We start from the raw sequence: 13,300 nt of genomic DNA, 5'->3' as shown, positions 1-13,300 counted from the left end.
ATAGTGGCTGTTATAATGGGGTTTTAGATTTCCTAACATTGACTGGGAAAGCCCAGTTGAGACTACAGAAGCAGTAGTAGAAATGTTTTAGAGGGCAAACGACTGCTTTCTACCTCAATTAGTCAGGGAACCAACCAGAGAGAGCACATGCTATTTGATATTTTCAAACGACCAATGGTGAACTGCAGTCACAATATGGTTAGCTTTGAGGCATACTTTCACAAAACAAGGACCTACACTCAGTTGAGCCTCTTACTAAAAATGAAGCCACATTTCTTCAAATCATAAATGTAACCGCTACACTGTAAAAATTATTTGTTGACGCAACGTGACTTAGTCAAGTCATCTTGTTGCTTTGACTCAGTTTAGCAAACATGAAGTGTTAAGTTCACTCACTGTTGAAATAACATGCAGTTAATTGAGCCAACGTACTCTATCAATTAATAAGCATTTAGAATTTTTAGTTAAGTCAACTGAAAAACATATTAATTGAACTTAATTTTTCAAGTTTTCACAACTATAAACCAAGTCTAATTGACAAAATAGTCATTCTTCCTCAACTTTCATTACTTACAGTGAGGGAAAAAAGTATTTGATCCCCTGCTGATTTTGTACGTTTGCCCACTGACAAAGAAATGATCAGTCTATAATTTTAATGGTAGGTGTATTTTAACAGTGAGAGACAGAATAATAACAAAAAAATCCTGAAAAACTCATTTCAAAAAAGTTATAAATTGATTTGCATGTTAATTAGGGAAAGAAGTATTTGATCTCCTATCAATCAGCAAGATTTCTGGCTCCCAGGTGTCTTTTATACAGGTAATGAGCTGACATTAGGAGCGCTCCTAAATCTCAGCTCGTTACCTGTATAAAAGACACCTGTCCACAGAAGCAATCAATCAATCAGATTCCAAACTCTCCACCATGGCAAAGACCAAAGAGCTGTCCAAGGATGTCAGGGACAAGATTGTAGACCTACACAAGGCTGGAATGGGCTACAAGACCATCGCCAAGCAGCTTGGTGAGAAGGTGACAACAGTTGGTGCGATTATTCGCAAATGGAAGAAACACAAAATAACTGTCAGTCTTCCTCGGTCTGGGGCTCCATGCAAGATCTCACCTCGTGGAGTTTCAATGATCATGAGAACGTTGAGGAATCAGCCCAGAACTACACGGGAGGATCTTGTTAATGATCTCAAGGCAGCTGGGACCATAGTCACCAAGAAAACAATTGGTAACACACTACGCCATGAAGGACTGAAATCCTGCAGCGCCCACAAGGTCCCCCTTCTCAAGAAAGCACATGTACAGGCCCATCTAAAGTTTGCCAATGAACATCTGAATGATTCAGAGGAGAACTGGGTGAAAGTGTTGTGGTCAGATGAGACCAAAATCGAGCTCTTTGGCATCAACTCAACTCGCCGTGTTTGGAGGAGGAGCAATGCTGCCTATGACCTCAAGAACACCATCCCCACCATCAAACATGGAGGTGGAAACATTATGCTTTGGGGGTGTTTTTCTGCTAAGGGGACAGGACAACTGCACCGCATCAAAGGGATAATGGACGGGGCCATGTACCGTCAAATCTTGGGTGAGAACCTCCTTCCCTCAGCCAGGGCATTGAAAATGGGTCGTGGATGGGTATTCCAGCATGACAATGACCCAAAACACACAGGAGTGGCTCAAAAAGAAGCACATTAAGGTCAAGGAGTGGCCTAGCCAGTCTCCAGACCTTAATCCCATAGAAAATCTGTGGAGGGAGCTGAAGGTTCGAGTTGCCAAACGTCAGCCTCGAAACCTTAATGACTTGGAGAGGATCTGCAAAGAGGAGTGGGACAAAATCCCTCCTGAGATGTGTGCAAACCTGGTGGCCAACTACAAGAAACGTCTGACCTCTGTGATTGCCAACAAGGGTTTTGCCACCAAGTACTAAGTCGAAGGGGTCAAATACTTATTTCCCTCATTAACATGCAAATCAATTTATAACTTTTGAAATGCATTTTTCTGGATTTTTTTGTTGTTATTCTGTCTCTCACTGCTAAAATACACCTACCATTAAAACTATAGACTGATCATTTATTTGTCAGTGGGCAAACGTACAAAATCAGCAGGGGATCAAATACTTTTTTCCCCCACTGTAAGTAATGAAAGTTGAGGAAGAATGACTATTAATTTCATTATTTGCAATCCACAAAGTCCATCTATAATCATTCAAACGCGGGCTACTTCATCTTTTCTTGCATGATCAGCAACTTTATCCCATGCTAATTAATACAAAAAAATTTTCAACTCCGGTAAAGTAGTATGTCATCATGACGTGATGGTTTTGGCACATGCGCATTACACAAAACGTTCATAGAACATATGTTTTGTGGTTACCTGAGCACGTTATTTAAAGTTTTACAATTCTGTTCAAGTTGAGGTTGTTGTAACTCATCTTATTGTGTGGTGAGACACTGCAATTTCACAGAACATGATTTTACTTGTCCAATTTCCAAAACGAGCTCTCTTCAATCTCCGTTTCAAATCCATGTTGATTTGCGGGTAATCACTGTATCCACTCAATCTTACTACAGTTGTAAGAAAACACCTGTAATGCTGTACAAATGCATGTGTTTTTCAAGCACATGAAAGATTGTAGACAGGTAGAGATCGCCACTTGAGTGCCAGACTGACTCTATTGTAAAGGGAAGGCAGGATTATGTGTTATATTTGAGTTATTATGTATTTAAATGACCAGTCAAAATAACCCGATTTTGGCTATTCTAGGTAAATGTGTTTATAACTTATTTATTTTCATGTTTATGCAGCTAAAACGCTGTAGGCATGTTTAATACATATAGTTAGGAATAGTCACGAATGGGTATATGCGCAGTGTATTTTGGAACACAGTATAATTCAAATTTGAATAACCAAAACAAATTGACCGGCTCTGCGCTTGTAGTGTTAAATGTGGGTGTCATATCGTGGGCCGCACTTCCATGTGTGACGGGCCGCAGGTCGAGAACCACTGCCCTATTCAGAACAGGTTGGTCAGATAGGACCAGAACCAGTGCAGACCCAAAGAACAGAGGACGAGCGTTAGGCAGACAAACCCCAGGGCCCCAGGGCCACAGGTTAGTGCTTTCCTGGAGGTCTTTAGCTCCCCTGTATAATGGACCATTCCAGAGAGATTCCCCTTTGCAGTCAATATCATCAGCTCAGCAGTTTGCCAATACAGATCCCTGGGGAGGTGGGGGCTCAAATCCAGGACCAGGGTTAGCCACCCCTAGCATAAAGCAAAACATTACATGTGTTTAAATGGTTGAAGTCAATCCAGTGATTAATGAATTGATGTATTTATTGAGGTGGCTGTGACAGAGTGGCTATAGAGACTATTGCGCTCCTTCACAGCAGCGTCTCTGTTGCTTATATTAAGTTATACTAAGGTATGCTGAGCTGACGATATTGAGGTTTTTACTAAAGAAAAAACAGATAACATGCCACAGGTTAACAACCAGTCCAGTCAAACCCTAAGAGAGATCAGGATAAATGAGGAGGAGGTAGTAAAGGGACTAGCAGAATTAAAAACAAACAAATCACCTGGGCCAGATGGTATATTTCCAACAGTACGTAAAGAAATTATGGAAATGATTGTATTAATTATTTCTAAATAGCACTGGTTTCACTGTTTTTGAATGTTTTGATGTTTTTTTTATTTGTCAAATGCATTGACCGTTATTGTTCTTTTAAATGCATCAGATTGTTTTGATAGTTTTTTTTGTTTGTTGTTTTTTACATTTCAGTTAATTTGACAATTTTTTCACCATTGCATAAATTAAATAATCTAAAATGTGCTTTTTATTATTTTGTCTTGCTTTTCAAAGACAAAATCAATTACAAAACTACAATTAAAAAATATGTATTTAAGACTGAACATTAAACACTGTGCCAACAAAGCACAATAAATAAAATAAAATAAAATAGATAAATTTATATCTGGCCATCTTTGAGCCCCCCTTCTTGAATAGCCTACTGTGAAAGCCGGACACAAATAACGGGGAGAGAGAGAGGGAGAGTCTCCGGTTTCGGTGTGTCCGGGCTTTATTTTTTTCAGGTATGTCAAAAAAGGGCGGAGATACAAAACAAAAACAAAATCAAAAGCAAAAGCAAAAAGTGTCCACAATCGGGGTGCTCCGGGCAGACAGGGGTAATAGACTCAGTCCACCTTCTTGTCGGTTAGCTGCTTCCGTCGGGGAGGGAGAGGGATTAAATAAACAGGGCACAGCCCACTTTATAGCGAGACACTCCTTTTCAATGGTGCTATATTTACGCTCCTGGGCGATAATTGTTTGCTTAGATAGAGGACGGGGTGTTCCTGACCCCCAACACTCTGGGACAGGACCGTGCCCACTCCAACTTCTCAGGCGTCGGTCTGTAGAATGAAAGGGAGAGAGAAGTCAAGGCATTTAAAAAAAGGGTGTTGGCAGAGGCGGTCCTTAATCGCCTGGAAAGCCACCTGGCACTGCTCCGTCCACTGGACCGTATCTGGAGCACCTTTTCGCATCAGTTCGGTCAGGGGGTAAGCCAGGGTGGCAAAGTCCGGCAGAAACTGGCGATAATACCCGGAAAACCCCAAAAACTGCCGAACTTCCTTTTTGGACTTAGGAGGCGGACAGGAGGCAATAGCGGTCACCTTGTCAACGACTGGCCGTACCTGCCCCCCTCCTAAGAGGTACCCCAGATACTTGGTCTCCCTCCTCCCAACTGTTCACTTGCCCGGGTTTTCCGTGAGCAGCGCCCAGCCGATCCAGCAACTCATCCACACGGGGCATCGGATAGGCATCAAACCTAGACACTGCATTGAGCTCCCTATAATCAACGCAGAATCTAGTGCTGCCGTCAGGCTTTGGCACCAAGACTATAGGGCTACACCATTCCGATTGTGACTTTTCAATGACTCCCAGCTCCAACATCTTCTGCACCTCTTCATTGACAGCCTACTTTTTGTAATAGGGGGTGCGATAGGGTTTGACACGCACGCAGTGGTCCAGTGCTGTGTGGATGTGGTGTTCAATGAGAGGTGTGAGCACGGGTCGGTGAGAAAAGACATGCTGGAAGCGGCACAATAAAGAGCAAACGTGCTGTTTCTGGGCGTTTGTTAAATGGGCGTTTGTTAAATTGAGTTCAGTGCGAACCTCAGAAACAGCGGCTTCAGACTCTTTATTGTGGGGGAACTAAAAGCACCCAATGCTTCCTGCTCTCGCCACTTCTTCAGCATGTTCAGATGATAGATCTGCTTTTACCTCCGACGATCTGGGCGACACACCTCATAATCAACATCCCCTAAGCGGCGTGTGACCAAAAAGGGTCCCTGCCACTTAGCCAGCAGTTTAGATGTTGAATTTGGGAATAACACCAGTACCTTGTCCTTGGGTGAATGATCGTAACCGGGCTCTCCTGTTGTACATGCGCTGTTGTCGCTCCTGGGCCTGTAAGAGATGCAACTGTGCAAGTTTCCCCAGTGCCGATAGCCGATCTCTCAGGTCCAGGATGTGCTGTACCATAGAGGTCTGGGAGGGGGCGGTCGCCTCCCAGTCCTCCTTTATTAAGTCGAGGATGCCCCTCAGCCGCCTCCCGTACAGCAGCTCGAAGGGAGAGAAGCCAGTGGACGTCTGGGGCACCTCGCGTACAGCGAACAGCAGGGGTGGCAATAACTTGTCCCAGTCCCAAGCGTCTGTGCTCACAAACTTACAGATCATGTTCTTTAGGGTTTTATTAAAGAGCTCCACTAGGGCGTCTGTCTGGGGATGATAGATTGAGGTCCTGATGGACTTTATCCCCAGCAGCCTACAGAGGTCTCGCATCACGCGTGACATGAATGGAGAGCCCTGATCTGTCAGGATTTCCTTTGGGATCCCCACCCGAGTGAAGACCTTAAACAGCTCCTCGGCGATCCTAGTCGCTGACATTGTCCGTAGACGAATTGCCTCCAGGTACCGAGTGGCATAGTCTACTATGACCAGCACAAATTGATACCCCGCAGAGCTTTTCTCCAACGGACCGATCAAATCCATCCCAATGCGCTCAAATGGTATCTCCATGAGAGGCAGCGGTACCAGCGGAGCCCACGGTACTGCACTGGCATTGGTCTTCTGGCACTCCGGACAGGCAGCACACCATCTTTCTACCTCCTTTTTGATGCCTGGCCAGAAGAATCGGTCCATTATCCGGCTTAAGGTCTTGTCACGACACAGGTGACCTGCCCCAGCCAAATCAGATGAGAGCCTATGATCCTTAATATTAGATAGATAGTTTTCACTAGCGAGCACCCGGCCGGGCGATGTCCAGGCTGCCCGCAACGTCACCGTGGTTTTTCCAGGGGACCACACACTGCCGGGGGAGAGAGAAAAAGAAGGAGCTAAGGAGGCAGATTTGTTTTTGGGACAGGCAAGGCGAGAAGGGGAAGTGGGTCGGGGAGAAACATGTTTAGGTGTGGTGTTTGGCAACATGCTGGTATCCAGGACAGTCGGGTCAGAGGGGGTCTTGGGAATGGAAGGGAGGGTGCCCGCCGTCGGGCATCAGAAGGTGGCATCGTCCCGGGCAATGATGGTTCTCTGCCAGCCTGGTGCCAGCCTTCAGGTTGGACGTGGGAGATGGCAGATGAACTGCTCCAAGGCCACCAGGTCGGCAACTTCCGTGGCTTGAGCCAGCGGTGGCAGGCACCGGGAGCCAGGTTCGAACCGGAGGCTTCTGAGCTTTCGGCGCTGGCCGTCCGACGTCAGACCGACCCGGTCCAGGACACTGTCCCTCAGACTTTTGTAGTCTAGGGCATCCTCGGGACGAAGCACTCGGGTGGCAGGGGAGCCAGGCGTACCGCCCACTCCGACTCCGGCCAGTCGCAACACCGGGCAGTGCGCTTGAAGATGGCAAGAAAAGCCTCCGGGTCATGAAGTGAGCACTGACTCCGGTGGTACTCGATCCCACAACCATTGAATGACCACTGCCCTTTTCACTAAAAGTCCAACGCGCTATCCATTGCGCCACAGAGCATGCCTACTGATGATGGGGCATCTCAGCGTGCTTGTACAAGTAGCATTTACAGATGTGTTTTTTTAATCGCTCTCTCTGATATAGAGATGAAAGGAAATGATGGGTTCTTCTTTTAGATAATACGACTCATGTTGACTTGACTGTGAGGGAAAGTTTTTGTCAGGCACACTGTCTGTGTGTTTGTCTGTCTATCTGTGGCTGTCTGTGTGTCTGTGGCAGTCTGTGCTTGTGGCTGTCTGTGTGTGTGTCTGTGGCTGGACCGATGGGGCTGATTGGAAACATCATCGACCTGGGTTTCTCTTCATCACAGATACATCTTTCGCTGCCCACATGCCCGAATTGCTTTTCAGCTGGATCACAGCCTCGCCCCAGGTGGGCAAAACCTCCAAAAGTGGTACAAACTCATCCACGTATTCCAGTGTTTCCGAGAAAGCTTGGCATAGTGAGTGAGAAAGTCAACCCTGACAGTGTGGCGACAGATGAGAAGCCACGGAATTGATGCACTCTGTGATGTCATAGAAGTCAGCTGTGAGAGAGTTCTGAGATGTCATCGCTGAACTGGCAGTGAAGGGAGAGGGAGAGGAAGGCAAAGCATGTACATGGCTTCTCTCGCTGACTGGGCAAGATTGGATTAATGAGAGAGTGCAAGGACGGAAATGCAGTTGTTTTCTCAAAGAGTGTAGAAGAGTTTTCTGGTCTCCTGATGGAGGCGTAGGTTCAAATACCACTTCTGACAGACTGATTTATAGCATGACCAATGCTAGGAATTGCAAAAGTGTTCTTTTATTTTCTGACACTAAGCTGTTGGTCACCTCGACTCGGTTGCATAAGTGTGGAAAGTCACGGATTCCCGCAATTCTGTGGCCTCATTCTCAAGGCTATCTTCTATAATACACCTCTCAAAAAAATAAGGGAACACGTAATCATCACAGCATAACACCAAGTCAATTACACTTCAGGCATATCAATCTGTACAGTTAAGAATCCAAAGCGGTGGTGAATCACTCTCTCCTTTTTTGGTGCAAATTAAAGTGACAGCAGGTGCACCGGAGAGAGGCAACTGCAAGACAACCCCAAAAAGGGAATGGTTTTGCAGGTGGTGGCCACAGACGATTGCTCTCTCCTTATCCTTCCTGACTGATTCTTCTCTAGTTTTGCCTTTTGCTAGTGTCCTTGTCACTACTGGTATTATGAGGCGCTCCCTGCAGCCCATTCAGGTTGCACAGGTAGTCCAGCTCCTCCAGTATGGCACATCCATACGTGCCGTCTGAAGAAAGTTTACTGTGTCTCCCAGTACAGTCTCAAAAGCATGGAGGTGGGAGAGTTACGAATTATGCAATGTACGGTGAAGATCTTGAGGTTTCCTAGACTTCGATCACGGAGATCCGATGTGTGATTTAAGAGTTCCCGCAGTTTTCTTGATCAGTATATAATCTCCCGGTGGACGTATACATCCTCTCAGAATGGCCGAGTGGTCTAATTTGCCAGACTTAAGGTGTTGTTCCCTTGAAGAGTGTAGAAGGGTTTTCTGGTCTCCTGATGGAGGTGTGTGTTCAAATCCCACTTCTGACAGATTGATTTATAGCATCACCAATGCTAGGAATTGCAAAAGTGTTCTTTTCACACTTGTGTGTAATGCATTTTGCAGCCAAATTACATAAACATGAGGAAATGCCTGGCAGAGGGACTCCTTCTGATGGCCGGTTAGCTCAGTTGGTTAGGGCGTGGTGCTAATAACGCCAAGGTCTTGGGTTCGATCCCCACATCGGCCAAGACCGATCGTAGGTGCTCATCCGTCTAGTTCGAGTCCTGTTTTTTGAATGTTTGACATGAAACTCCCTGAAGGCAAGCGTAGTAGTGCACTTAAGCAGTGGTAGGATCCACAAGACTTCATCAAGCCGTGTCAAAGTCGGCCATCTACATGCACACGGGAAAATGTCCTTTCGCCGCTTTGCTTTTCTCAGAACACTTCATTTGCATTCTGTCCTCTGATAGTTTCAACTCGTGGGCTCCTGCCAATTCCTTATTACACAGACTTGGAGAGGGAAGCAATGCCAGTGGCTTCAAGAATCAACGCAAGTTTCATGAATGGCACATCTAAGCCATGGTGCCAACCAGACATTGAGCTGTTGGTCAGCTCGACTCGGTTGCATAAGTGTTGAAAGTCACGGATTCCCGCAATTCTGTGGCCGCATTCTCAAGGCTATCTTCTATAATACACCTCTCAAAAAAATAAGGGAACAAGTAATCATCACAGCATAATACCAAGTCAGTTACAGTTCAGGCATATTAATCTGTACAGTTAGGAAGCCTAAGCGGTTGTGAATCACTGTCTCTTGTTTTGGTGCAAATGAAAGTGACAGCAGGTGCACCGGAGATAGGCAACAGCAAGACAACCCCAAAAAGGGAATGGTTTTGCAGGTGGTGGCCACAGACGATTGCTCTCTCCTTATCCTTCCTGACTGATTCTTCTCTAGTTTTGCCTTTTGCTAGTGTCCTTGTCACTACTGGTATTATGAGGCGCTCCCTGCAGCCCATTCAGGTTGCACAGGTAGTCCAGCTCCTCCAGTATGGCACATCCATACGTGCCGTCTGAAGAAAGTTTACTGTGTCTCCCAGTACAGTCTCAAAAGCATGGAGGTGGGAGAGTTACGAATTATGCAATGTACGGTGAAGATCTTGAGGTTTTCTAGATTTTGATCACGGAGATCCGATGAGTGATTTAAGTGTTCCCGCAGTTTTCTTGATCAGTATATAATCTCGCGGTGGATGTATACATCCTCTCAGAATGGCCGAGTGGTCTAATTTGCCAGACTTAAGGTGTTGTTCCCTTGAAGAGTGTAGAAGGGTTTTCTGGTCTCCTGATGGAGGTGTGTGTTCAAATCCCACTTCTGACAGATTGATTTATAGCATCACCAATGCTAGGAATTGCAAAAGTGTTCTTTTCACACTTGTGTGTAATGCATTTTGCAGCCAAATTACATAAACATGAGGAAATGCCTGGCAGAGGGACTCCTTCTGATGGCCGGTTAGCTCAGTTGGTTAGGGCGTGGTGCTAATAACGCCAAGGTCTTGGGTTCGATCCCCACATCGGCCAAGACCGATCGTAGGTGCTCATCCGTCTAGTTCGAGTCCTGTTTTTTGAATGTTTGACATGAAACTCCCTGAAGGCAAGCGTAGTAGTGCACTTAAGCAGTGGTAGGATCCACAAGACTTCATCAAGCCGTGTCAAAGTCGGCCATCTACATGCACACGGGAAAATGTCCTTTCGCCGCTTTGCTTTTCTCAGAACACTTCATTTGCATTCTGTCCTCTGATAGTTTCAACTCGTGGGCTCCTGCCAATTCCTTATTACACAGACTTGGAGAGGGAAGCAATGCCAGTGGCTTCAAGAATCAACGCAAGTTTCATGAATGGCACATCTAAGCCATGGTGCCAACCAGACATTGAGCTGTTGGTCAGCTCGACTCGGTTGCATAAGTGTTGAAAGTCACGGATTCCCGCAATTCTGTGGCCGCATTCTCAAGGCTATCTTCTATAATACACCTCTCAAAAAAATAAGGGAACAAGTAATCATCACAGCATAATACCAAGTCAGTTACAGTTCAGGCATATTAATCTGTACAGTTAGGAAGCCTAAGCGGTTGTGAATCACTGTCTCTTGTTTTGGTGCAAATGAAAGTGACAGCAGGTGCACCGGAGATAGGCAACAGCAAGACAACCCCAAAAAGGGAATGGTTTTGCAGGTGGTGGCCACAGACGATTGCTCTCTCCTTATCCTTCCTGACTGATTCTTCTCTAGTTTTGCCTTTTGCTAGTGTCCTTGTCACTACTGGAATTATGAGGTGCTCCCTGCAGCCCATTCAGGTTGCACAGGTAGTCCAGCTCCTCCAGTATGGCACATCCATACGTGCCGTCTGAAGAAAGTTTGCTGTGTCTCCCAGTACAGTCTCAAAAGCATGGAGGTGGGAGAGTTACGAATTATGCAATGTACGGTGAAGATCTTGAGGTTTCCTAGATTTTGATCACGGAGATCCGATGTGTGATTTAAGTGTTCCCGCAGTTTTCTTGATCAGTATATAATCTCGCGGTGGACGTATACATCCTCTCAGAATGGCCGAGTGGTCTAATTTGCCAGACTTAAGGTGTTGTTCCCTTGAAGAGTGTAGAAGGGTTTTCTGGTCTCCTGATGGAGGCGTGGGTTCAAATCCCACTCCTGACAGATTGATTTATAGCATCACCAATGCTAGGAATTGCAAAAGTGTTCTTTTCACACTTGTGTGTAATGCATTTTGCAGACAAATTACATAAACATGAGGAAATGCCTGGCAGAGAGACTCCTTCTGATGGCCGGTTAGCTCAGTTGATTAGAGCGTGGTGCTAATAACGCCAAGGTCTTGGGTTCGATCCCCACATCGGCCAAGACCGATCGTAGGTGCTCATCCGTCTAGTTCGAGTCCTGTTTTTTGAATGTTTGACATGAAACTCCCTGAAGGCAAGCGTAGTAGTGCACTTAAGCAGTGGTAGGATCCACAAGACTTCATCAAGCCGTGTCAAAGTCGGCCATCTACATGCACACGGGAAAATGTCCTTTCGCCGCTTTGCTTTTCTCAGAACACTTCATTTGCATTCTGTCCTCTGATAGTTTCAACTCGTGGGCTCCTGCCAATTCCTTATTACACAGACTTGGAGAGGGAAGCAATGCCAGTGGCTTCAAGAATCAACGCAAGTTTCATGAATGGCACATCTAAGCCATGGTGCCAACCAGACATTGAGCTGTTGGTCACCTCGACTCGGTTGCATAAGTGTTGAAAGTCACGGATTCCCGCAATTCTGTGGCCGCATTCTCAAGGCTATCTTCTATAATACACCTCTCAAAAAAATAAGGGAACAAGTAATCATCACAGCATAATACCAAGTCAGTTACAGTTCAGGCATATTAATCTGTACAGTTAGGAAGCCTAAGCGGTTGTGAATCACTGTCTCTTGTTTTGGTGCAAATGAAAGTGACAGCAGGTGCACCGGAGATAGGCAACAGCAAGACAACCCCAAAAAGGGAATGGTTTTGCAGGTGGTGGCCACAGACGATTGCTCTCTCCTTATCCTTCCTGACTGATTCTTCTCTAGTTTTGCTTTTTGCTAGTGTCCTTGTCAATACTGGAATTATGAGGTGCTCCCTGCAGCCCATTCAGGTTGCACAGGTAGTCCAGCTCCTCCAGTATGGCACATCCATACGTGCTATCAGAAGAACCAGAAGGACCAGTATCTGCTTTTTTGTGCGAGGAGGAACAGGAGGAGCATTGCCTGAGCCCTCCAAAATGACCTCCAGCGGTCTACTGGTGTGCATGTTTCTGACTAAACTGTCAGAAACAGACTCTATGAGGGTGGCACGAGGGCCCGTCATCCTCTAGTGGGACCTGTGCTCACAGCCCAGCACCGTGCAGCTCGATTTGTATTCGTGAAAGAGTCTGGAGGCACCGTGGTGAACGTTATTCTGTCTGCAACATCATCCAGCATGATCGGTTTGGCTGCTGGTTTGGAGAGAAACACAAAGTGCCCTCTGTGTATTCACTATGCAACCATCAACAACTCTGACCTGGTCATATATATGTCCCAGGGCATCATCCTGTGTCTGGTCCATAGCGAAATCGGATACCCGGTTGAAGGCGGGATCCAGTGTCGGGCCTTCCACTGGAAGAAGGAGAGAGGAGGTGAGTCCCAGAACTCGTTCCTTCCCCTGGGTCCAACAGGGTACTGTTGGCTGCTACACGACTGGAGTCAGAGGGAAGGCTGTCCCTGCCCCTCTCATCACCTGCAGTCACTAATGGTGATCGGTCCCCAGAGACATGTCCCAATTGTGCCCCAGCCAAATCAGACAATGAGAGCCTAGGATCTTTAATATTGGACAGAAATTCAGAGCCTCTGGGTTGTCCTCCGGTCCCATCTTTGGAATCTGCAGACCTGCCCAAGCCGGGTTTGCTGTGGCCACAGCAGGGTTAGGTGCAGGAGCTGGTACTTGAAGTTGCTGGACAAGCGTCTCGAGAGTTTGTTGTTTTTGAGCCTGCAGCTTCACCACTGGGGCCAACAACTGTTCCACTGGAGACGCCTCCATAGCTGTCCTTCCGGGTACAGAGTTCAGGGTAAGTATGTCACAAAGCTTCCCCACATTGGCCACCAAATGTAAATGCCGGACACAATAAACGGAGAGAGTCTCGGGTTCCGGCGGTGTCCGAGCTTTATTGGGGTTCACAATAGTCCAACAGAAAAA

General features: G+C 46.3%; 3 non-coding genes across 3 annotated transcripts; all 3 read left to right on the top strand.

Annotated features, from left to right (window-relative positions):
• Positions 1-8,730: 8,730 nt before the first annotated feature.
• On the top strand, positions 8,731-8,804 carry trnai-aau (transfer RNA isoleucine (anticodon AAU)). Its single transcript has one exon. It is a non-coding gene; the product is annotated as a tRNA-Ile (tRNA).
• Positions 8,805-10,055: 1,251 nt separating this feature from the next.
• Positions 10,056-10,129, top strand: trnai-aau (transfer RNA isoleucine (anticodon AAU)). The gene has a single exon. It is a non-coding gene; the product is annotated as a tRNA-Ile (tRNA).
• A 1,251-nt stretch (positions 10,130-11,380) lies between these two features.
• trnai-aau (transfer RNA isoleucine (anticodon AAU)) lies at positions 11,381-11,454 on the top strand. The gene has a single exon. It is a non-coding gene; the product is annotated as a tRNA-Ile (tRNA).
• Positions 11,455-13,300: the final 1,846 nt, after the last annotated feature.

The sequence above is a fragment of the Amia ocellicauda genome, chromosome 12, assembly GCF_036373705.1.
Source record: "Amia ocellicauda isolate fAmiCal2 chromosome 12, fAmiCal2.hap1, whole genome shotgun sequence".
Taxonomy (NCBI): domain Eukaryota; kingdom Metazoa; phylum Chordata; class Actinopteri; order Amiiformes; family Amiidae; genus Amia; species Amia ocellicauda.
Note: the sequence above shows the minus strand (reverse complement) of the source record. Positions and strands in the feature narration are given on the sequence as shown.